This window comes from Hyperoodon ampullatus (genome assembly GCF_949752795.1).
Source record: "Hyperoodon ampullatus genome assembly, chromosome: 11".
Lineage (NCBI taxonomy): Eukaryota > Metazoa > Chordata > Mammalia > Artiodactyla > Ziphiidae > Hyperoodon > Hyperoodon ampullatus.
The window spans coordinates 11,936,323-11,959,385 of record NC_136924.1 but is presented as its reverse complement, the minus strand read 5'-3'; the positions used below and the strand labels follow the sequence as shown (position 1 = coordinate 11,959,385).

At 34.0% G+C, this 23,063-nt stretch overlaps 1 protein-coding gene across 1 annotated transcript in view; it reads left to right on the top strand.

Moving 5' to 3' along the window:
* MGAT4C (MGAT4 family member C) overlaps positions 1–23,063 on the top strand; it is a gene marked incomplete at its 3' end in the record, with an annotated part of 337,833 nt that overhangs the window by 73,931 nt on the left and 240,839 nt on the right. The gene's annotated exons all lie outside the window — the stretch shown is intronic.

Genomic DNA, 23,063 nt, shown 5'->3' with positions numbered 1-23,063 from the left:
TTCCATAGTGGCTACACCATTTTACAGTCCCATCAACAGTGTATGAGGGTTCCCTTTTTCCACATCCTCTACAACATTTGTTATTTCTTGTCTTTTCAATAACAGCCATTCTTTTTCTCTTTTCTTTACATGGTGAGTAAATCCCCACATTTCAGACTCTGCTTAAATAGATTAAATATCACCTCTTCTAAAAAGTATTTTCTATTTGTCTAATCTAGTCTTGATCTCTCACAGACTTCTTTAATCTCATAGCATTTGCCATAATATTTAAGTATTTTACCTATATTTTATAAATAATATACTATATATAGAGAGAGAAAGAATATTATTTACCTGTTTATATTTTGTCTGTTATACAAAACTTAAGCACAATTTCAGTGCCTAGCATAGTGCCTAGTATATAATAAATAGTGAATAAAATTTGTTGAGTGCATGAAATCAGATAATTAAAACAAAATAATTCCATAACTAAGAGTATAAGAAATATAAAGTATATATTAAATATATAGTACAAAAAGTTATATAATTACTGGTCAATTTAACAAAATAATTACAAATATCATATACAAACAGAGAAGTCAGCAAGCTTCACACAGTAGCTTCTCCACAAAACAACTGAACCCTACCAATACCTGTTAGATATTAAGCGCCATGGAGTCTGTAAGTAGTATTGTCTTAGAGTAATTATTAAATTTTCCATGGATATCTTTTGAAATAATTTAAAGAAAAACAAAAATATCTATGATTTTTAAAAAACAACCAGTTATTTTACAAGTGTTTTTTGAGAGCTGACTATGTGTGAAACTGTGCAAAAGTCTATAGGAGATTTATTATTGTAAATGGTTAACTCTCACCTCAGGGGATCAATATATAGTAAGAAAATTCAATGTATACTTTTAAAAAGTTAAAGTAGAACTTTAACTATAGAGCAGAAGTTGAAAATGTTAATGGCATTTAGCAGAACTAGAGTTCATTTTTAGCTGAGGGAAATAGCAACAGCGTACTGCAGAGGTTAATTTGACACTAATCTTTGAAGAAAGCTGAAGGAATTCTTGGCAGAGGGAATAGCATAAGAAAAGGCATGAAGAAGGTGTTTAGTAAGAATTAGTTGCTCATTTCAACAGGTATATCAAATAAATGTAGGAGGATATATTATGTTTGGCAGCTGCTTTGGATGGAAGTTGTATTTGAAAATAGATTAGGACAAGATTGTGGAAGATTTAATTCTAGTTTAAGAAATAGGGATTTTGTTGGCATGTAGCTAAGTCCCTAGAATATGTTCAGTCTCTTATTTTAGAAGCCTAAAAAAAAAAGAATGTGATTATTTTGAATGATGGTTTACACAGAAGAATCTGGCATTACGTATTATAAAATCTCCCTTTTGTATGTGCTATATATTTGCATACATGCATACATGCCACACATACACATTTGTGTCGGGGTGTGTGTGTATATGTGTGTGTGCATGTGTGCATAGTAAATGTGTATCACTTAATCTGGCTTTATTTTAAAAATAGATTAGAGGAGGAGTCAGTGTCATTATGTATGGAAACTACTGGTCACTTCAGCAAATACTCAATAAACTGATAAAGCAAGGAAACATGAAATAAAATATCAGATGAAGGGCATATCTTTCAGAGACACACTTGAGGAAGAACTCATAAGAATGATGACTTGTGAACCCATTATACATATACATATATCCACTCTTTTTTTAGATTCTTTTGCCATTTAGGCCATTACAGAGTATTGAGTAGAGTTCCCTGTTCTATACAGTAGGTCCTTATTAGTTATCTATTTTATATTTAGTACTGTCTATATATCCATCCCAGTCTCCCAATTTATCCCTACCCCCTTACTCTCTGGTAACCATAAGTTTGTTTTCTACATCTGTGACTCTACTTCCATTTTGTAAATAAGTTCATTTTTCCAAAAAAAAAGTGTTCAATTAGACCTTGGTGACCAAAAAGCCAAGATATCTGTAACCTATTACTTCCCTAAACATATTCTTTATAGCACATACAATGCAAGATGTAAATAGGAATTTTGTGATAATTTTTTTTGTAATTGATATTTGCAAAGAAATTTGGGAAATATCATATACAATACCTGTTATAGATACGAAAAAACACAACAACCTATTAAAAATATGAAGCATTACACTAATAAATTTGTTGCTGTTTAACCCAGTATTTACCAAACGAATTTAACTACTGTGTAACACTTATTTTAAGGCCATGATCTTTCCATGATTCTATGTTGCCTCGATGCAGAGTTACAGTATCATTTTCTGAAAGCATTTACAGTAAGAAAAATAAATGCAAACTTTTATTGTTTGGTATTTTATGAACTGTTTAAGAATCTTGGCATATTTCTAGATTGCAGTTATTCTCCTATATTTTCTCTCTTTTTTTAACTTTATTGGAGTATAATTGCTTTACAATGGTGTGTTACATTGTACTGTATAACAAAGTGAATCAGCTATATGTATACATATATCCCCATATCCCCTCCCTCTTGAAACTCCCACACACCCTCCCTATCCCACCCCTCTAGGGGAACACAAAGCACCAAGCTAATCTCCATGTGCTATGCAGCTTCTTTGCACTAGCTATCTGCTTTACATTTGGTAGTGTATATATGTCAATGCTACTGTCTCACTTCGTCCCAGCTTACACTTACCCCTCCTCGTGTCCTCAAGTCCGTTCTTGATGTCAGCGTCTTTATTCCTGTCCTGCCCCTAAGTTCTCCAGAAACATTTTTGTTTGTTTTTGAAGATTCCATATATAAGTGTTAGCATACGGTATTTGTTTTTCTCTTTCTGACTTACTTCACTCTATATGACAGTCTCTAGGTCCAGCCACCTCACTGCAAATAACTCAATTTCATTTCTTTTTATGGCTCAGTAACATTCCATTAAATATATGTGCCACATCTTTATCCATTCATCTCTCAGTGGACATTTAGGTTGCTTCCATGTACTGGCTATTGTAAATAGAGCTGCAGTGAACATTGTGGTACATGATACTCTTTGAATTATGGTTTTCTCAGGGTATGTGCCCAGTACTGTGATTGATGGGTCATATAGTAGTTCTGTTTTTAGTTTGTTAAGGAACCTCCATACTGCTCTCCATAGGGGCTGTATCAATTTACATTCCCACCAACAGTGCAAGAGGGTTCCCTTTCTTCACACCCTCTCCAGCATTTTCTGTTTGTAGATTTTTTGATGATGGCCATTCTGACTGGTGTGAGGTGATATCTCATTGTAGTTTTGATTTGCAATTCTCTAATGATTAATGATGTTGAGAATTTTTTTTCATGTGTTTGTTGGCAATCTGTATGTCTTCTTTGCAGAAATGTCTATTTAGGTCTTCTGCCCATTTTTGGATTGGGTTGTTTGTTTTTTTGATATTGAGCTGCATGAGCTGTTTGTACATTTTGGAGATTAATCCTTTGTCAGTTGCTTCATTTGCAAATATTTTCTCCCATTCTGAGGGTGGTATTTTTGTCTTCTTTATGTTCTCCTTTGCTGTGCAAAAGATTTTAAGTTTCATTAGGTCCCATTTGTTTATTTTTGTTTTTATTTCCATTTCTCTAGGAGGTGCGTCAAAAGGATCTTGCTGTGATTTGTGTCATAGAGAGTTCTGCCTACATTTTCCTCTAAGAATTTTATAGTGTCTGGCCTTACATTTAGGTCTTTAATCCATTTTGAGTTTATTTTTGTGTATGGTGTTAAGGAGTATTCTAATTTCATTCTTTTACATGTAGCTGTCCAGTTTTCCCAGCACCACTTATTGAAGTGGCTGTCTCTTCTCCATTGTATATTCTTGCTATATGAAAGATAGGCTGACCATATGTTGTGGGTTTATCTCTGAGCTTTCTATCCTGTTCCATTGATCTATATTTCTGTTTTTGTGCCAGTACCATACTGTTTTGATTACTGTAGCTTTCTAATATAGCCTGAAGAACAGGAGCCTGATTCCTCCAGCTCCATTTTTCTTGCTCAAGATTGCTTTGGCTATTCGGTGTCTTTTGTGTTTCCATACAAATTGTAAAAACTTTTGTTCGAATTTTGTGAAAAAATGCCATTGGTAATTTGATAGGGATTGCACTGAATACGTAGATTGCTTTGGGTTGTGTAGTCATTTTAACAATGTTGATTCTTCCAATCCAATAACATGGTATATCTCTCCATTTGTTTGCATCATCTTTAATTTCTTTCATTAGTGTCTTATACTTTTCTGCATACATGTCTTTTGTCTCCTTAGGTAGGTTTATTCCTAGGTATTCTATTCTTTTTGTTACAATGGTAAATGGGAGTAATTCCTTAAATTATCTTTCAGAGTTTTAATCATTAGTATATAGGAATGCAAAGGATTTCTGTGCATTAATATTTTATCCTGCTACATTACCAAATTCATTGATTAGCTCTAGTAGTTTTCTGGTAGCATCCTTAGGATTCTCTATGTATAGTATCACGTCATCTGCAAACAGTGACAGCTTTACTTCTTTTCTAATTTGGATTCCTTTTATTTCTTTTTCTTCTCTGACTGCTGTGGCTAAAACTTCAAAAACTATGTTGAATAACAGTGGTGAGAGTGGGCAACCTTGTCTTGTTCCTTATCTTAGTGGAAGTGGTTTCAGTTTTTCACCATTGAGAATGATGTTGGCTGTGGGTTTGTCATATATGGCCTTTATTATGTTGAGGTAAGTTCCCTCTGTACCTACTTTCTGGAGGATTTTTATCATAAATGGGTGTTGAATTTTGTCAAAAGCTTTTTCTGCATCTATTCAGATGATCATATAGATTTTATCCTTCTATTTTTTAATATGGTGTATCACATTGATTGATTTGCGTATATTGAAGAATCCATGCATTCCTGGGATACACCCACTTGATCATGGTGTATGATCTTTTTAATGTGCTGTTGGATTCTGTTTGCTAGAATTTTGTTGAGGATTTTTGCATGTATGTTCATCAGTGATATTGGCCTGTAGTTTTCTTTCTTTGTGACATCTTTGTCTTGTTTTGTTATCAGGGTGATGGTGGTCTTGTAGAATGAATTTGGGAGTGTTCCTTCCTCTGCTATATTTTGGATGAGTTTGAGTAGAATAGGTGTTAGCTGTTCTCTGAATGTTTGATAGAATTCACCTGTGATGCCATCTGGTCCTGGGCTTTTATTTGTTGGAAGATTTTTCATCACAGTTTCCATTTCAGTACTTGTGCTTGGTCTGTTTATATTTTCTATTTCTTCCTGGTTCAGTCTAGGAATGTTGAACTTTTCTAAAAGTTTGTCCATTTCTTCCAGGTTGTCCATTTTATTGACATATAGTTGCTTGTGGTAATCTCTTATGATCCTTTGTATTTCTGCATGTCAGTTGTTACTTCTCCTTTTTCATTTCTAATTCTATTGATTTGAGTCTTCTCCCTTTTTTTCTTGATGAGTCTGGCTAATGGTTTATCACTTTTGTTTATCTTCTTAAGGAACTAGCTTTTGGTTTTATTGATCTTTGCTATCATTTCCTTAATTTCTTTTTCCTTTATTTCTGGTCTGATCTTTATGATTTCTTTCCTTCTGCTAACTTTATGGTTTTTTTTTTATCTTCCTTCGCTAATTGTCTTAGGGGTAAGGTTAGGTTTTTTATTTGAGATGTTTCTTGTTTCATAAGGTAAGACTGTATTGCTATAATCTTCCCTCTTAGAACTGCTTTTGCTACATCCCGTAGGTTTTGGGTTGTCATGTTTTCACTGTCAGTTTTTTCTAAGTATTTTTTTATTTCCTCTTTGATTTCTTCAGTGATCTCTTGGTTATTTAGTAGTGTATTGTTTAGCCTCCATGTGTTTGTATTTTTTACAGTTTTTTTTTTTTCCTGTAATTGATATCTAGTCTCATAGCATTGCGGTTGGAATATATACTTCATATGATTTCAGTTTTCTTACAATTTACCAAGGCTTTATTTGTGACCCAAGATATGATCTATCCTGGAGAATGTTCCATGAGCACTTGACAAGAAAGTGTACTCGGTTGTTTTGGGATGCAATGTCGTATAAATACCAATTAAGTCCATCTTGTTTAATGTATCATTTAAAGCTTGTGTTTCCTTATTTATTTTCATTTTGGATGATACGTCCATTTGGGAAAGTGGGATGTTAGAGTCCTCCACTATTATTATGTTACTGTCAATTTCCCCTTTTATGGCTGTTAGTATTTGCCTTACATATTGAGGTGCTCCTATGTTGTGTGCATAAGTATTTACAATTGTTATATCTTCTTCTTGGATCAATTTTGGATCATCTTTACTCTCATTATTCTGAATTCTTTTTCAGGTAGACTGCCTATTTCCTCTTCATTTGTTTGGTCTGGTGGGTTTTTACCTTGCTACTTCATCTGCTGTGTATTTCTGTGTCTTCTCATTTTGCTTAACTTACTGCGTTTGGGGTTTCCTTTTCACAGGCTGCAGGTTTGTAGTTCCCATTGTTTTTGGTGTCTGCCCCCAGTGGCTAAGGTTGGTTCAGTGGGTTTTGTAGGCTCCTTGTGGAGGGGACTGGTTCCTGTGTTGTGGTGGATGAGACTTGCTCTTGTCTTTCTGGTGGGCAGGACTGCATCTGGTGGTGTGTTTTGGGGGGGGGTCTGTGAACTTATTATGTTTTTAGGCAGCCTCTCTGCTAATGGGTAGGTTGTGTTCCTGTCTTGCTAGTTACTTGGCCTAGGGTGTCCAGCACTGTAGCTTGCTGGTCGTTGAGTGAAGCTGGTTCTTAGCATTGAGATGGAGATCTCTGGGAGAGCTTTCGCCATATGATGTTACGTGGAGCTGGGAGGTCTCTGGTGGACCAATATCCTGAACTCAGCTCTTCCACCTCAGAGGCTCAGGCCTGACACCCGGCCGGAGCATGGTGACCCTGTCAGCCACTTGGCTCAGAAGAAAAGGGATTAGAAAGAAAGAAAGAGAGAAAGAGAGAAAGAGGAGGGAGAGAGAGAGAGAGAGAGAGAGAGAGAGAGAGAGAGAGAGAAAGAGAGAAAGGGAGGAAGGGAGGAAGAGAGGAAGAGAGGAAGAAAGAAAGGAGGGAGGGAGGAAGGAAGGAAGGAAGGAAGGGAGGAAAAAATAAAGTTATTAAAATAGAAAAAATATATTATTAAAAAGAAAGAAAAGAAAGAAAGAACAACCAAACGCGAAAACATGCACCAGTTATAACAAGTGCTAAAAACTATACAAAAAAAAAAAAAAAAAGGACAGACAGAACCCTAGGACAAATGGTAAAAGCCAAGCTATACAGACAGAATCACACAAAGTAGCATACACATGCACACTCACAAAAAGAGAAAAAGAAAAATATATATTAAAGAAAACAGGAAGAGAGCGACCAAATCAATAAACAAATACACCAATGATAATAAGCTGTAAATACTAAATGAAAATAAACATAAAACCAGAAACAAATTAGATGCAGAAAACAAACTCCAAGTCTACAGTTGCACCCAAAGTCCAGCATCTCAATTTTGGATGATTCGTTGTCTATTCAGGTATTCCACAGATGAAGGGTACATGAAGGTGATTGTGGAGATTTAATCTGCTGCTCCTGAGGCTGCTGGGAAAATTTCCCTTTCTCTTCTTTGTTCTCACAGCTCCTGGGGTTCAGCTTTGGATTTGACCCCGCCTCTGTGTGTAGGTCACCTGAGGGCATCTGTTCCCTGCCCAGACAGGAGGGGGTTAAAGTAGCAGCTGATTAGGGGGCTGTGGCTCACTCAGGCCAGGGGGAGGCAGGAGTATGGAATGCGGGGCAAGCCTGTGGCAGCAGAGGCTTGTGTGACATTGCACCAGCCTGAGGCGCACCTTGTGTTCTCCCGGGGAAGTTGTCCTTGGATCATGGGACCGTGGCAGTGGCAGGCTGCACAGGCTCCCAGGAGGGGAGGTGTGGACAGTGACCTCTGCTTGCACACAGGTGTCTTGGTGGCTACAGCAGCAGCTTTAGTGTTTCTTGCCCATCTCTGCTGTCCGCACTGATAGCCACGGCTTGCGCTAGTCTCTGGAGCTCGTTAGGCAGTGCTCCAAATCCCCTCTACTTGCACACCCCAAAATTATGGTCTCTTGCCTCTTAGGCAGGTCCAGACTTTTTCCCGGACTCCCTCCTGGCTAGCTGTGGTGCACTAGCCCCCTTCAGGCTGTGTTCACAGAGCCAACCCCAGTCCTCTCCCTGGGGTCTGACCAGTGAAACCCAAGCCTCAGCTCCCAGCCCCTACCCGCCCAGGCGGGTGAGCAGACAAACCTCTCAGGCTGGTGAGAGCTGGTTGGCAGCTATCCTCATTGTGGGAATCTCTGCACCCCTGTTGCTACGCTCTCCTCCGTAGCTCCGAAGCTTCACCCCCTAGCCCACCCCCGTCTCCACCAGTGAAGGGGCTTCCTAGTGTGTGGAAACTTTTCCTCCTTCACAGGTCCCTCCCAGAGGTGCAGGTCCCATCCCTATTCTTTTATCTCTGTTTTTCCTTTTTTCTTTTGCCCTACCCAGGTAGGTGGGGAGTTTCTTGCCTTTTGGGATGTCTGAAGTCTTCTGCCAGCGTTCAGTAGGTATTCTGTAGGAGTTGTTCCACATGTAGATGTATTTTTGATGTATTTGTTTGAAGGAAGGTGATTTCCACGGCTTACTGCTCTGCCATCTTGAAGGTCCCTCTATAGTTTCTTCTAGAATCTTTTTACCTCCAGCTTTACATTTTGTTCTTTGAACCAGCAAAATAATTTTTGTGTGTTGGTAAAGTAGGGATCAACAATAATTTTTAAGTACAAATATCCATTTAATTCCAGCATCATTTCATAAATACTTTCCTTCCTCATTGAGTTGACTAAGGCCTTGTTCCAAAATTAATTGAAAATATCTGTGTGAGATATTTTATTGTTCTATTGATCTTTTTGTGTATTATTAAATTCTTAAAGTATGCTATTGAGATATCTGTCTGTTACTATATATTAAGAGCAAGTTTTGAAATAAGTTAGTGTAACTCTATCAAATGTCTCCATTTTCAAGATTATTATGACTATTCCATATCCTTTTCCATTTCATCTTAGAACTAGTTAAGATTCTTATGATATTTTGACTGAAATTGTATTAAAGCTAACAAATCAGGAAAAATTGCCATCTTAAAAATAATGAGTCTTCTCATTTATAAAGCATAGCTCTCCTTTTACTTAGGTCTTATTTTCTGTCTCTCTGAAACAATTCATAGTTTCCATAATAGAGATCCCACACATATTTTGTTATATTTATTCCTATTTAATATTTGTTGATGCTATCATTAATGGAAACATTTTAAAGTCTTTATTTCTCATTGTAAGTATAGAGAAATACAGTTTTTATACCGATATTTTATCCTGTGAGCTTTCTAAATTTATTGTACTTACTACTCTAAGTAGCTACTTGTAGATTCTGTAGGCTTTTCTATATACACAGGCATATTATCTAATATTAAGGTTTCCATGCCAACATTTGTATTTTCATTTCTCTTTGTCCAATTTCACTAGCTAGGACTTCCATTACAATGTTGAATAGAAATGGTGAGAACTGATTCTCTTGTAATATTCCCAATGGTAGGAGAGAAATACTGAAAGTATAATTTTAGTTTTCACATATATTCTTAATGGGATTGAGAGAGTTCTACTCTATGCCTAGGAGTTTAAAAGTTTTTATCATGAACGAGTCCTGGATTTCAAATAATATTTTTCTGCATCTTTCGTGATGATCTTATTATTTGTCTTCTCTATTTTATATATATATATATATATATATATATATATATATATATATATATATATATATATATATATATATAAAATTGCATTGATTAATTTCTGAATGCTAAACCAGCCATGAATTCCTGGAAATATATTCCACTTGGTCATCATGTAACATCCTTCATATATATGACTGGATATGATTTGCTAATATTGTCTTAAAAATTTTTGCATTTATGTTTATGAAAAATATTGGACTGTAATTTTCTTTCCTTTCAGATTTTTATCTCATTTGGTTTCAAGACATAAAATAAGCTTTGAAAGGATTTCTTTCCTCGATTTTCTAAGTTTGTGTCTTATTTCTTCTTCAAGTAATTGATAAGATTCACTAGAATAGCTACTTAAAGAGCTATCTTAGTAGCTCTTTAAATAGCCTGGAATTTTCTTTATGGAAAAGTTTTGAATTGTAACTATAATTTCCTCAATAGATAAAGGTATATTCAGTTTATCTTTATTACCTTATGTCAGTTATAGCAATTTATGTTCAGAAAATTTGTCTATTGTTTCTAAATTATTGTATCTATTTACATAAAATTATTCATAAAATACTATTATGAAATATTATGAAATTTTATTATTGGTTGCATCTGTAGCACTGTTCACCTCATCCTTGATACTGGTATTTTGAATTTACCTTCTTTGTTTTCCACAAATATAGCTAAGGATATAATAATTTTAGTAATGTTTTCAAATTTTTAAAATTTTGTTGATTTTTTTAATATTTTTTGATTTTAAAATTTATCAATATTATTAATTTTCCTTTCTTCTAATCTTTTTGAATTTTAAATAGATGTTTATTTTCCATCTTCTAAAGGTAGAAGATTAGATTATTATTTTTGTACTTCAGTTCTTCACCAATAGAATAATTTAAACTTATGAAATTTTCTCCACATGCTGCTTAAACTATTACACAATTTTTGGCACGGTCTGCTTTCATTATTGTACAGTTTGAAATGATATCCAAATTCCTTTGTATTTTATTCTTTGAGCCATGGATTATTTACAAGTTTAATCTTTTTTTTTGTTGTTTTGTTTTTTGTTTTTGCGGTATGCGGGCCTCTCACTGCTGTGGCCTCCCCCGTTGTGGAGCACAGGCTCCGGACATGCAGGCTCAGTGGCCATGGCTCATGGGCCCAGCCGCTCCGCGGCATGTGGGATCCTCCTGGACCGGGGCACGAACCCATGTCCCCTGCAGCGGCAGGCAGACTCTCAACCACTGCGCCACCAGGGAAGCCCTACAAGTTTAATCTTTAATTTCTAATTATTTTGAGATTTTCTGCCTATTTTTAAATTGGTTCTTAATTAATAGCTTTGTGGTAAAATAGTATACTGTACATTATTTAATTGATTAAAATTTATTGGGAGTTTTTTATAGCCCACTATATGATGAATGCTCTATGTACTGAAAAGAATATGTATCCCACAGTTTGGGAAATAGTGCTCTGTAAATATCAATTAGTTAATGTAAGTTGATAATTTTGTTCACTGTTTTTCTTGTCTTCTTGCTTTCAATTACCAAAGCAGTGTTAAAATCTCCATAGAAAAGTATAGATTCTTTCTTCAATTCTGCCAATTTTTGTCTCAAGTATTTCAAAATTGTGCTCTTAAGTACACATATAATTAGATTCTTTATGTCTTCTCAATGAATTGACCCTTTTATCACTGGGAAATATTTCTTTGATGCCTGATAATACTCTTTGTCTTGATATCTACTTTGTCTACAATTTCTTTATCCTATTAAGTAAATATTAAATAATCATTCACTGAAACAGAATTAGTATTATAATAAATAATAAATATAAATGAATATATTTATTAAAATATCTCCCAAGTAATTGAATAAAAATACTGCTCATACATTTATTTTATGTAGAAAAGAATTTGAAAGCTTACAAAATAAAATTAAATCAGGATATGCATATAATATTTAAATGAGAGACTTTAAGTCCTGAGTAAATAATTAAAAGCCATATGTAGAAATTTGCAGCTAATAGGGACATTAATAGTCAATGTTCCATTTTACATATCGAAAAATTAATACTGTGAGAAGCCAAAAACTAGTCCCAAAACACAAATATTGTTAAGGTCTAGAATATCAATGCTCTTTGTTCTTCAAGCTACTGATATAAAGTCCTTGTGGATATATCCAAAACTGAAAGAAAGAAACAAGGGTTTCAAAAATTTACTGCTAATAGGAAAATGAAAAATATCAATGTAATAATATCCTTAACCAGCTTCCTAAATCTTCAGATCCATCATCTTTTCAATTATAAAATGATCATAATTCATAATGGAAATGATGTGTTTTATTCTAGCTTAAGAAAAAAAAAAAAAGGTTGGTTTCAATTTGGGTGTCACTGCCCCATGAATAAAATATTCTCAAGAGTAAATGAGTATTTGCTTGCATAATGGAAAAGTGAGAAGAGAACAGCCTGAATAAATACCATTCATGTTAAAATAAACACCAAAATATTCTTTTGGGAGAATAGACCTCCTTTTATGATTATATGCAGAGAAGGAAAAATAACTATTTAGCCTATGGTCTTGTTCTTGCATGTGTACTCCCAATGCAAGTATACTTACCTTGAGTACATTAGACTATGACTCCCATGCCCTTTAATTTAAAAAGTACATGTCAAAATCTCCATTATATTAATCGTTTTAATAAGACAGGGAAGCATTAATTAATCAAATACACAAACAAAGACATGCAGGGGACAATTTCTTGGCAGAAAACAATTAGGTTGAAATGTCATTTTTAGCAGTGCATTAGGATTGTGGCAATTAAGATACAGTTCAGCCCTTTGGAAATATGAACGCTTAGTCATTTTGTTTTCTAACAGTAAGTAACAGAGACAAAGCATTAGTACCTGAGCATAAATATGCTTTTTAATTTTCTGAAAACCATGACTTTTAAAAAAAATTATATTTGCTGCCAATTCCTTTTGTTGACTGTATGTTCTGTGATGATAAATTTAAAGTGCTGAGAAATGCTCACTGGAATGAAAGGTAACATCAGTTTCTTAAAAAGCTTTGTCAAGATTCTAACCTTAGTAACTTAATGGAAGGTCAAGAATCAACTCGTGCTCCCAGTATTTTTTTCTAACACAATTATGTATCTTACAATCAGTTCCACAAAAAAGTAAAATAGTTTCCCTTGACATTTGTTTGCTTGTCATGTTTTCTTCATGAGTTGCATAATTTTAATTTTCTTACATCTAGAGTGTATATATTATAAATATTATTCTCTTCCTAAATAAACCTAAAAGCCAAGCATACTGCTTGGCAGGTCAAGTAGTAAATTTATCCATTTAAATCTTGTTTACACTACTATTGTCAATATATAGTATTCTAATTCGGTAAGGACATTGTTAATAATGTTAAGAATAGGTGACTTATCCTTTGGAGGCAGTACCTTGACAATTCTCAGGACTTCTTGCCTTTCATATCTTGCTCTAAATATGCTGAATGAACTATTTGAGGCTTCCCTCATTGCCACGTTCTTTTTTTTTTTTTTTTTTTTTTTTTTTTTTGTGGTACGCGGGCCTCTCACTGCTGTGGCCTCTCCCGTTGCGGAGCACAGGCTCCGGATGCGCAGGCTCAGCAGCCATGGCTCACGGGCCCAGCCGCTCCGCGGCATATGGGATCCTCCCAGACCGGGGCACGAACCCGTATCCCCTGCATCGGCAGGCGGACTCTCAACCACTGCGCCACCAGGGAGGCCCTGCCACGTTCTTTTATCTTTCCACAATTTCACATGTGTTACTATTACATTTAGCTGAAGCTGTCCCTCTCCATTCCTTGTCATCTTTCATTACTTTGTTCTCATTTTTTTTAATGACTCGACTTAGATGTCATCTTTTCTGGACTTTCTCTGAACTACCAAGCTATGGTCAAACTTCCTTCTGGTTGTATCCGTAGCACCTTGAGATTTTCTCCAGTATAACACATTTCAGACTATAAACAATGCCCTTTGATATGTCTATATTCCCCAAAGGATTGTGTACTCAATAAAGAGTATAGCACCTGGTACATAGAAGATGCTGAAAACCCCTCTGCTAAAAAATGAATATTTTTTGCACATCTTAAGCCTCTTTGCAGAAATTTTGACTCATTTCATTCCATTTTTGTGCTGGTAATGGTTATAGTATCTTATAAACCCAATAAACGTTTAAGGAGCCAAATTTTAGATAAAGATGGTAGCCTTTTCACTTACCTCTGCTTTCTCTCCATCCACAAACTCCAATGAAATGACAGTAAAGAGTATTTTGTTTTCATTTCAACACACAAACTTTCAAGTTGGGGAGACTGGGAGTTGAGAACAATGCAGCATTTTGCAAACTGTGAAGTCTCTGGGTTAGAAGTAAATAACAAACACATGAGAAAAATAAACCCTAAGCTATCAGTGGGGAAAGACAGGAAATAATATAATTGTCTTTACACTGCAGAATTCCCCAAAGTCTTAGGTATTTGCAGCATGAGATACCTCTGATTCTGGGGATAAATGATAGGGTAGGAAAGAAGCAAAAAAAAAGAGATTATTAAAAATGAACAACTGTTCTCTGGATAGTCTGTGTTTTGAAAATAGCACCCAGTTCTTTGTGGTAATATCCTCATATGTTTCTATTAAGTCAAAATTTTTGTTTATTTTGATATCCTATTTTATTAAGTATATCAATATCCTCCAATTTTTGTTTTCATAATTTTTAAAGTTTGATTTTTTTATTGAAATTCTGCTATACTAGCCATAGTGTCCTTGGTTTGGATTAACAAATCAACCCATGAAACACAAAAGGCTTTAACCAGCACCAGGCTTACTTTGCTTTAAGAAAGAATACACATCAGCTAACATTAAGCAGGGTTGAGACTAGGGTGAATCAAATGAGGCTTTGAGTGTAAAATGTAAGGGTACAACAATCAACTCAGTAATCCAAATAAATTATATTTTAATAAAATATTTTTAAATCAATGCATAGATCTCAAGTGAACAAAATAATTTTAAAAATAGACAATATCAGTATTACTGATTTTTTCTTTTGCTTCAGCTGTGGTGTGGCTCAGCACAGGACTGCAATATAGTGTTGGAAGGTAAATGAGAACAATTCCCAGGAAACAAAGTAAAGAGACAAAAAGGTGAAAACAAGGAGAGAAAAAATTAAGCAAATTAGTGTATTCATCTAGGAGTCACAATATCTGAATTATAGACTTTCAAAAAAGGAGAAATAAAATGAATGGGGAAAAGCAGCAATAAAATAATTCAATACAGTTTTCAAAAACTGCAAAACATAATTTCCCCCATTGCAAGTGTCCACTAAGTACTCAGTACAGTGGATAAAAATAAAAGTGAGTCTAGTCATGGTAAACTTTTAGGAGTATGGAAGTTTGTGCAAACTTTTAGGGATGAGGCAGGACAATAAATTTATCAGATGCGAAACACCAAAAACCAAGAAGGGATTGGAATTTTTGAACAGCACTTGTTTTCTACCAAATTCAGATGTTTTCACAAACCACAATCTTTAAAGGCAAAGATATTGACAGATACCTACAGAAATTTATCTACAGGTGGTAAATGTTTGTGAAGAAAAGAACAGAATAGTTAATGAATAAGATCTAGGGAGGGCTCAGCTGTGCGAGTATCAAGATGTTGTATGAAATCAAAGATTAATTTGGTTAAAGCCAGCCATTATGGGTGCAGGTCTCCCAGCCTGGGAAGTGCAATGTGGGGTTCAGAGGCTTTGGTCCTCAGGGAGTACCTCCAAGACTGTGGTATCTTTCCCACCTGTGGGTCACAGCACTGGGAGTGTGAGCCCTCTCCAGACTGTGTCTTTGCCCCTCCTATCCAACTCAATGTGGCTTTTCTTTTTATCTTTATTTGTGGAATATTTTTCCTGCTAGTCATCAGGTCATTCTCAGAGATAGTTTCTCTATGTGAAGTTGTCATTTTGGTATGTCCATGGGAGGAAGCAAGCCCTCCTCTTCTTCCTACTCCACCAAGTTGTTCTACCCTCCTCCTACCCAGTCTAAAATTCTATGTCCAAAGTATCAGTCAAATGTGGGCATAGATTAAATACCTTGTTATACACTCAAGGTGTCAAAACATTAGTTTTCATGCATCATTTCTCAGAAACCTACTAAAGGATGTCTTCCAGAGAAACAAGAGAACATACCAAGAAAGAAATACACACATGCGTACGCTCACACAACACATGTAAAAAAATGAGAGGTTTAAATAATAAGAAAGGCAACAGACAGCCCAGGATAATAATGTAGGGCAAACAAGGAAAACAGCTGTGTGCCAGACACAGAGCAGGCCAAATTTGAGCATAGTGGAAGTCTCTGTGAAAAATTTCTCCAAAAAAAGAGAAAACTGATAGAATACCTACAGTGTCTGATCATTTTAAAAGGAGATATAGACAGTTGGGGGAGAGTTTCAGATGAATAAGTAATAACAACAAAAATAGCAGGTATAAGAAGTCCAAGCAAACTTCCTGTCAGGAAAAACTAAAAGGGTTATGTAAAATATGAAACAAATCATCATTCATTATGTAACTGTGATGTGAATAGCATTCACATTGTCAAAATTTGGATTATTTAGCCTACATTAAGATAAAATTAAATTAGGGGGGAAAAGTTGTAGGAAGGTTGTGCATGGTTGTTAGGGTAAGGAGAGGAAAGAGTGCTAAATTCTTTATTGTCCTGGTGAGGTGTTGATAAATGGTGCCTAAAATTGAGAACAAAACAAGAAGTAGCGTGAAGAGAGCAGCTACAAAAGTTAAAAGTGGTTTCAGGGATGGGGGGAAATGAGGAAAAAGGGTGATTGGTATTTCTATTAGTAAAACAAAAAGTACAAACTAGCTCAAAGCCAGTACTTAAAAAATTGTTCTGATTACTGCAGTAATCAGAACTTGCTGGACTAATTATTAACACATTATTTCAATATGCTTTACAGAGTCATGCAAAAACATGAATACAAACCCAAATGCATAACACTTACACATACAATTGAGCCTAATTAAAATGTTTTCTAAGTCTTCTTTAACCAATAATATTCACTCTTTAGCTGATTTTTATATATATGTATGTAGATAAATGATAGATAGATAGATAGATTTAGTAATAGTGATAAGCATGGAGAATGACTTACAAATAAATATGATGTGATGACTAGTATTAAAGGCAATGCTAAAATGTTTTATTGCTAAGCATCAACAAGTTTAGACACAACTGGATGAAATAATAGTAATAATAATAATAAGGCTCTTTTTCATTGAGCTTTTTTATGTGCCAGTTATCTTCCAGTTCTTTTGTGTAGATTTTCTCATTTGATCCTCAGAATAATATGAAGTATGCCTGATTATTTTTCCTTATTTTGAAGATAATGAAACATAAGTACTTTCAATGGTGGTAATCTGCACAGATATAAGCATTTTTGGTAAATATTATCTGCTTAGTCCCTATCTCATCTCACACAGTTTCTAATGACAATATGAAAGATATGAAATCTGTCTTTAGAAAACTGCAATGTTTACACAAGTGGCCTGCATGGCAATATTTCAGAGAGTGGTTAAATAGAAACTGACTTAGAAAAGCTTTCAAATAAATAAATCTCTTCACATGTATAATTCATTGTATGCAGTATGTTATATGTAATAATGTAGATTGTCTTTTTAAGCCCGATTATAGCATAATTAACTTTATCATCTGGGGATATATTTAAAGTTAATCATTTAGAGTATTAGAATATACTGCTCATTTAAAATAAATGTAAATGTTCACATACAGGTTCATACACACACACTTTCTCCTAAGTTTCAGAGAAATGTCATGAACACTGTTATGACATAAAATTGTGCCTAGAATTTTCTCAGTAAAAATCTCCAGAAATCACTCCAGAGAAAGCCAAGACTTTTTAGAACTTTTCTGTTGATAAAGTCTCCAAATTCAACCTGATTTTTTTGAATCCTGGCTCTTACAGCTCATTACAAGTGCTTTCTTTGAAGTGGTGAGCATTACAGTCTTATGGGATTTTAGTAGATTTTCTTGATCTTTAAACTTCAAAAGAGCAGCATGAGTTGCTGAGATGGAGTTCAAGAATTTTAAAAGAAGTTGAGGGGAATTTCCTAGTGGTCCAGTGGTTAGGACTCCATGGTCTCAACTGCCCAGAGCCCGGGTTCAATACCTGGTTGGAGAACTAAGATCCCACAAGCCTTGCAGCACAGCCATAAATAAATAGATAGATAGATAGATAGATAGATAGATAGATAGATAAAGTAAGTAAGTAAGTAAGTAAGTTGAGGCACCAACTAGAATAGCCTCAGCACAAATATAAGCAGGTTTCAATAAATATCTTGCTATTGCAGGTAGCCCTCATTAAATGAATGGTGATGTAGGAAATAATACAAATAAACAAATTCTTCCAAACATTATCCACAACTCCCACCTGCAGGACCTCCCCAGAGACATTAGAATTTTGGGGAAAATTCCTCTTCTCTCCTTCCCACCTCTCCCTACCATGGCACTGTGCCCTAATTAGTAGATGACCAAGAGCAGAAATATCTTTAATTTCAACAAGCTGGTTGAAGCAGGTAGAAAATAGAGAACTTACAGAAGAAGAACCTTGTCCTTCTAATCCTTACATTTCCATGGTGACAACATTTCGCCAACATTTTACAAGTGGTGCATCCCAGGACCTCAAGGTAATGGTGAAACGATATTGTTTCATTGTAAAAAAGGATAGTAAAGTATTAGAAGATATTTGGTCCTATCTAAAAGGTCCATGAGACTTTTGGTCCATATGACATCTGGTCCATACCAAAAGGTCCTGTCTAACACATCCATGAGCATATTTGGTCTATGCCGAATGGTTTTGGACAGGACCAAATATCAAGGACCTTTTGGTGTGTACCTAATGTCTTATGGATCAAATGTCTTATGGATGTTTCAGACAGAACCAAACATCCTGCAAGGATCGTAATGTACTTACATAACCAACTATGATCATTTGAATGATATGGTCCTATATATTTTAAGGAAAATTTTAAGAAAAGAAATCTAACCCATTCAAGCAGTGTTCTGATATTTGAGGCAGTCATATAAAAACCTTCCTGATATCAAAATACAGCTTGTGTAAATTATCTTCCTTAACTACCTTACTACCTTATCTTTCCTGTTGTTATTTAAGGGGGAGTAAGATAAGACACTTTTAGAGTGACTTTTGTTAGCTAAAATGTTTTGGCTTTAATTTGTAACTGCTTTCATTTCTCATTGTTCATATTCTGTTGAATATGTTTTTGTTTGGAGAAAGAAAACTGGTAAGATATTTGCACACTTCCAGAAATGTGAAAGTTGAAGTGGTTTTCTTAATTTTTTTAAATGATTAGTTAAGTTGGTTCTACAAACATTAACAATTTCCATCTATGATGTAAAATATGACCCATGTGTAATTACAAATTTAAAAAGTTACTTACTCTTTAGTAATTTCATCTACTTTTCTGTAATACAAATCTACTGTTTTATTAGAAAGTCTAATGAATTTAGGGCTTTATGATTCTTCAGCTGAGTGGGTAGGGAGTAAAACTAATATTTATTGACTACTTACTGTGGAAAAGATATGGTTTATCTCATTTAATCCTCCAACATTATGTAAAAGAAAATATGATCCTCATTTTTATAAATAATAAGCAGACTTTTACTGGTAATAGAACTTGCTCAAAGTCACAGAGCCAATTAGCAGAGTCAAGAGGGTCTTCCTAACTGCTAAGCTCATGCGATACTCACCACACCATCTGACAGTAATGTAATCCCATTAATGGTAATAGAATAAAGATGACTACACAGAGAGAGAGAGCCCTGTGTCAGGCATGAATTGTATTGCTTTTAATACAGTAGCTCCTTTAGATCCTTTTACTTTACCCATGTTACAGATAAATAAACTGAGCCATAGAGAGGTTTGGATTTGTTCATGTCCAGAGACAAAGTAGTGAAGTCAGGATTGAGCCACGATCCTTTTCAATTGCACAGTTAGAACTTTGCCACTATTCCACTGTATGTTTATTTGTGAATTTGGTTAAGGACTTTTTTGTAAAGCCTGTATCACAAAGCTACAGTAATTTCGCAGTAAATACTAATTGTTTTATATCTACCTGAGTATGTAATGATTACTGAGAACTTCATATGGAAACACATGGAAAAGATCAATATCTGACTACATGAAGGAAGAACAACTTTTTATAATTCTCAGTATTAGCAGTTACTATGAGCCAAATTATATTAAAGATAATTGAATCTATAGTATTGAAAAATAAATGTCTGTGTTTGTCTACCTAATGCAAATAAACATGCATAGTATTGATCTGGGAGCTTCAAATTGTTATTCATATTTGTGTGAGGCATTAGTGAAGTAGGCAACATTTGTATCAAAACAGTTGATCTGCTTCTAAACATACACTATAGGCCAGAAAAATTGACATTTATCCTATAACACGTATTAGAATAGCTGAAATAATTTAAAAACTCTCATCTGGAACTGAACATGTCATTTTAATACTGCAGAGCTGAATAAAAATCATTAGGAAGTGGTTCTTTGGGAAAAACAAAAATTGTCATTAGATTTCTAAGACTTCCGTCCAAGTGGCTCTAATAAGCCACATCTCTTGAGAGTGATACAAACCAGGTAAACATCTAGACATAAATCTGGGGCAGAGAGCAAATGTTACTGGAAAAGAAATATTGACTGTTTTCCTAATTTGTTTTCTACACACAGGAAAAAACTCATTTCTTTATGGGCGCATTACCAAAGTATTTGTATTCTTACCACATTACCTCCTAATACAACATTTGAATTTCTAAACGGTACAGTTACTATGTTGTTCATATAATTTTCCCTTTAGAATTCACATTTAATGAAGTGGCATATTTGAAACATGCTCTAATTAATCCTGGGTTCAAATCACATGTTTAGCAATAACATCTACAGCTACAAGTAATTAAAAGCAAAAATGAAATAAACATATCAAAATCTAACAAAAAATAAAATGAATATAAAATAAATTTTAATCAATAACTAAAATGCACAAAAAGTATGAAAAAGATGTAAGAATATAGAAATATGTATCAGAAACCATTTCATGATGACACCAGGCACACTTATGTTTCCTAATATGAGATAATGTGTTTTCTTAATATACAATTTAATCAGATAGAAGCATCAACCATTATTTTGCCACCCATGAGAATCTGCAGGAATTTGAGAGATAGATAGCTAAAATAAAGTAGCAATATGTCAACAGCCTTAGAAGAGAAATCTGTATTTTGTTAACAGTAGTGATTTAACTTACTAGTTAAGAAAAGATCAATGAGTTTGTGACAATATGCTTCATTTTCATTAGTGTATTCAATTGAAAGAAAAGAAATTCTGCTTCTAGTGATAAACCAACTAAAGAATAAAATTAATTGAAGTCTATTTTCATTTCCAGTTTTTTAAATTGCTAACGGCTTATATAAGAAATTTTAACATTGTCTTCATTCAACTACAATACTTTGTCTTCTACTGATTTCTACATTTTATAACCTTGAATGATTACTGGGATTAAAACGTCATTGATTCATTTAGACTAATTGGTAAGATTCAGTACTCTTTTGTAGTCTTTGATTTTAAATATCATATTGGTATGAAAGGTATTATGGAAAGCAATTTTAATGGACTATTTTTCAGTAAGAAAGCAAAAAGCATGAATATTTATTTTAAATAATTTTAATGAGTAATACAGAAAAAAGACGTACTGTGAACTTAGGGTTCTTTATATTATAGTTATTTCTTTAACTGCTGTAAAATTCGTTTGAGTAGTGACTTGAAATACAACACCTATAGGATAATATTATTCTTTTCTTAAACTATGTTAACTATATTATCATTGTTTTACATACTTAAATTTTTTCTTTGCCTATAGCATATTGACAACTGCCTTAATTATTTTATGATCCTAAAAAACTATTGGTTCTTTTCATATTGCCATGCCTTTAATCTTATTTTAGAAAATAAAGATTAAATATATTAAAACTATACCAAATTAGCCACTAATAAACAAAAATCAAGTAAAACATTGAAACATAAATTATGGTAATTTACTCTAAATTCATGTAACTTTAAGCAAATTATCTTATGGGCTATGTACATTTTATTCTTATGCTTTATCATCCTCTGATACAAAGTATAAAAACAATATGACAGTAAGATATATTTCCTTATTTTATACAATTCTTCAGTCACCATACCTAGGAAAAAAATTTTTAAACCTGAAGAAACACTTGGTATTTTCAAATATGTTTCATACACTTAAAATAAACAGTGTAGTCTTTTTTCAAATGTATTCACAATGATGATATTCACAAATAGTATCTATAATTAGTTAACTTTTCAAATCTTTCATGCTGTTAAATTATAGTTGTCTTAGAATGGATTCCTTTCTTATTTAAAAGGAATAAGTTAACTAAAACAAAATTATTATAAAAAGCAGTATTTCTTTAGCTGATAAGAAGCTAAATCATCTACAGTCTAGAAAATTACGACTATGTGATTAATATGTATATAAAAATAAACATATTTATTATTTATCTGCTCATACATAATAATTAACATATAAGCATACATAATTAATTAGGATTTGATGACAAGATGCTCAAGCAATTTTTATATAATATATTTTATCTCAATGACATAAATATTGCATAATATAATTTTTAATATAGCTACTTAATTATTCCATATACATACATATATACTATATATAGATATAATACATATATATAATACAGAATCTTTCAGAAGCAGATCTGAATTTTTTTGCCTAGGAATTTTGGTATACAAATGATGTCACATCTATTACTTAGGATCATGGAATAAATTTTTTTCACACTCACCTTTGCCTGATTTTGATCATCATTGTTCATTTGTGTTCCTGATCTGCATGACTGCTGTGGTAGGTTGAATAATGACCCTCAATGGTATCCAAGTCATATCATTGACACTTGATTCATTTATATGACAAAAATGGACTGTGCAGATGAAATTAAGTTAAGCATCTTGAAAGGTTATCCTGGATTATTTGAGTGGGCCCTAAATTTAGTCACAAGGTCCTTATAAAAGGCAGGTTTGACAGAAGAGGAAGATGATGTAAAGCGTGAAGCAAGAGCTTGACCTGGGAGGGGCCATAAGTCAAGGAATACAAAGAATGCAACTCTAGGAGCTGAAAAAGGCAAGGAAAAAGTTTCTCCCATAGAAC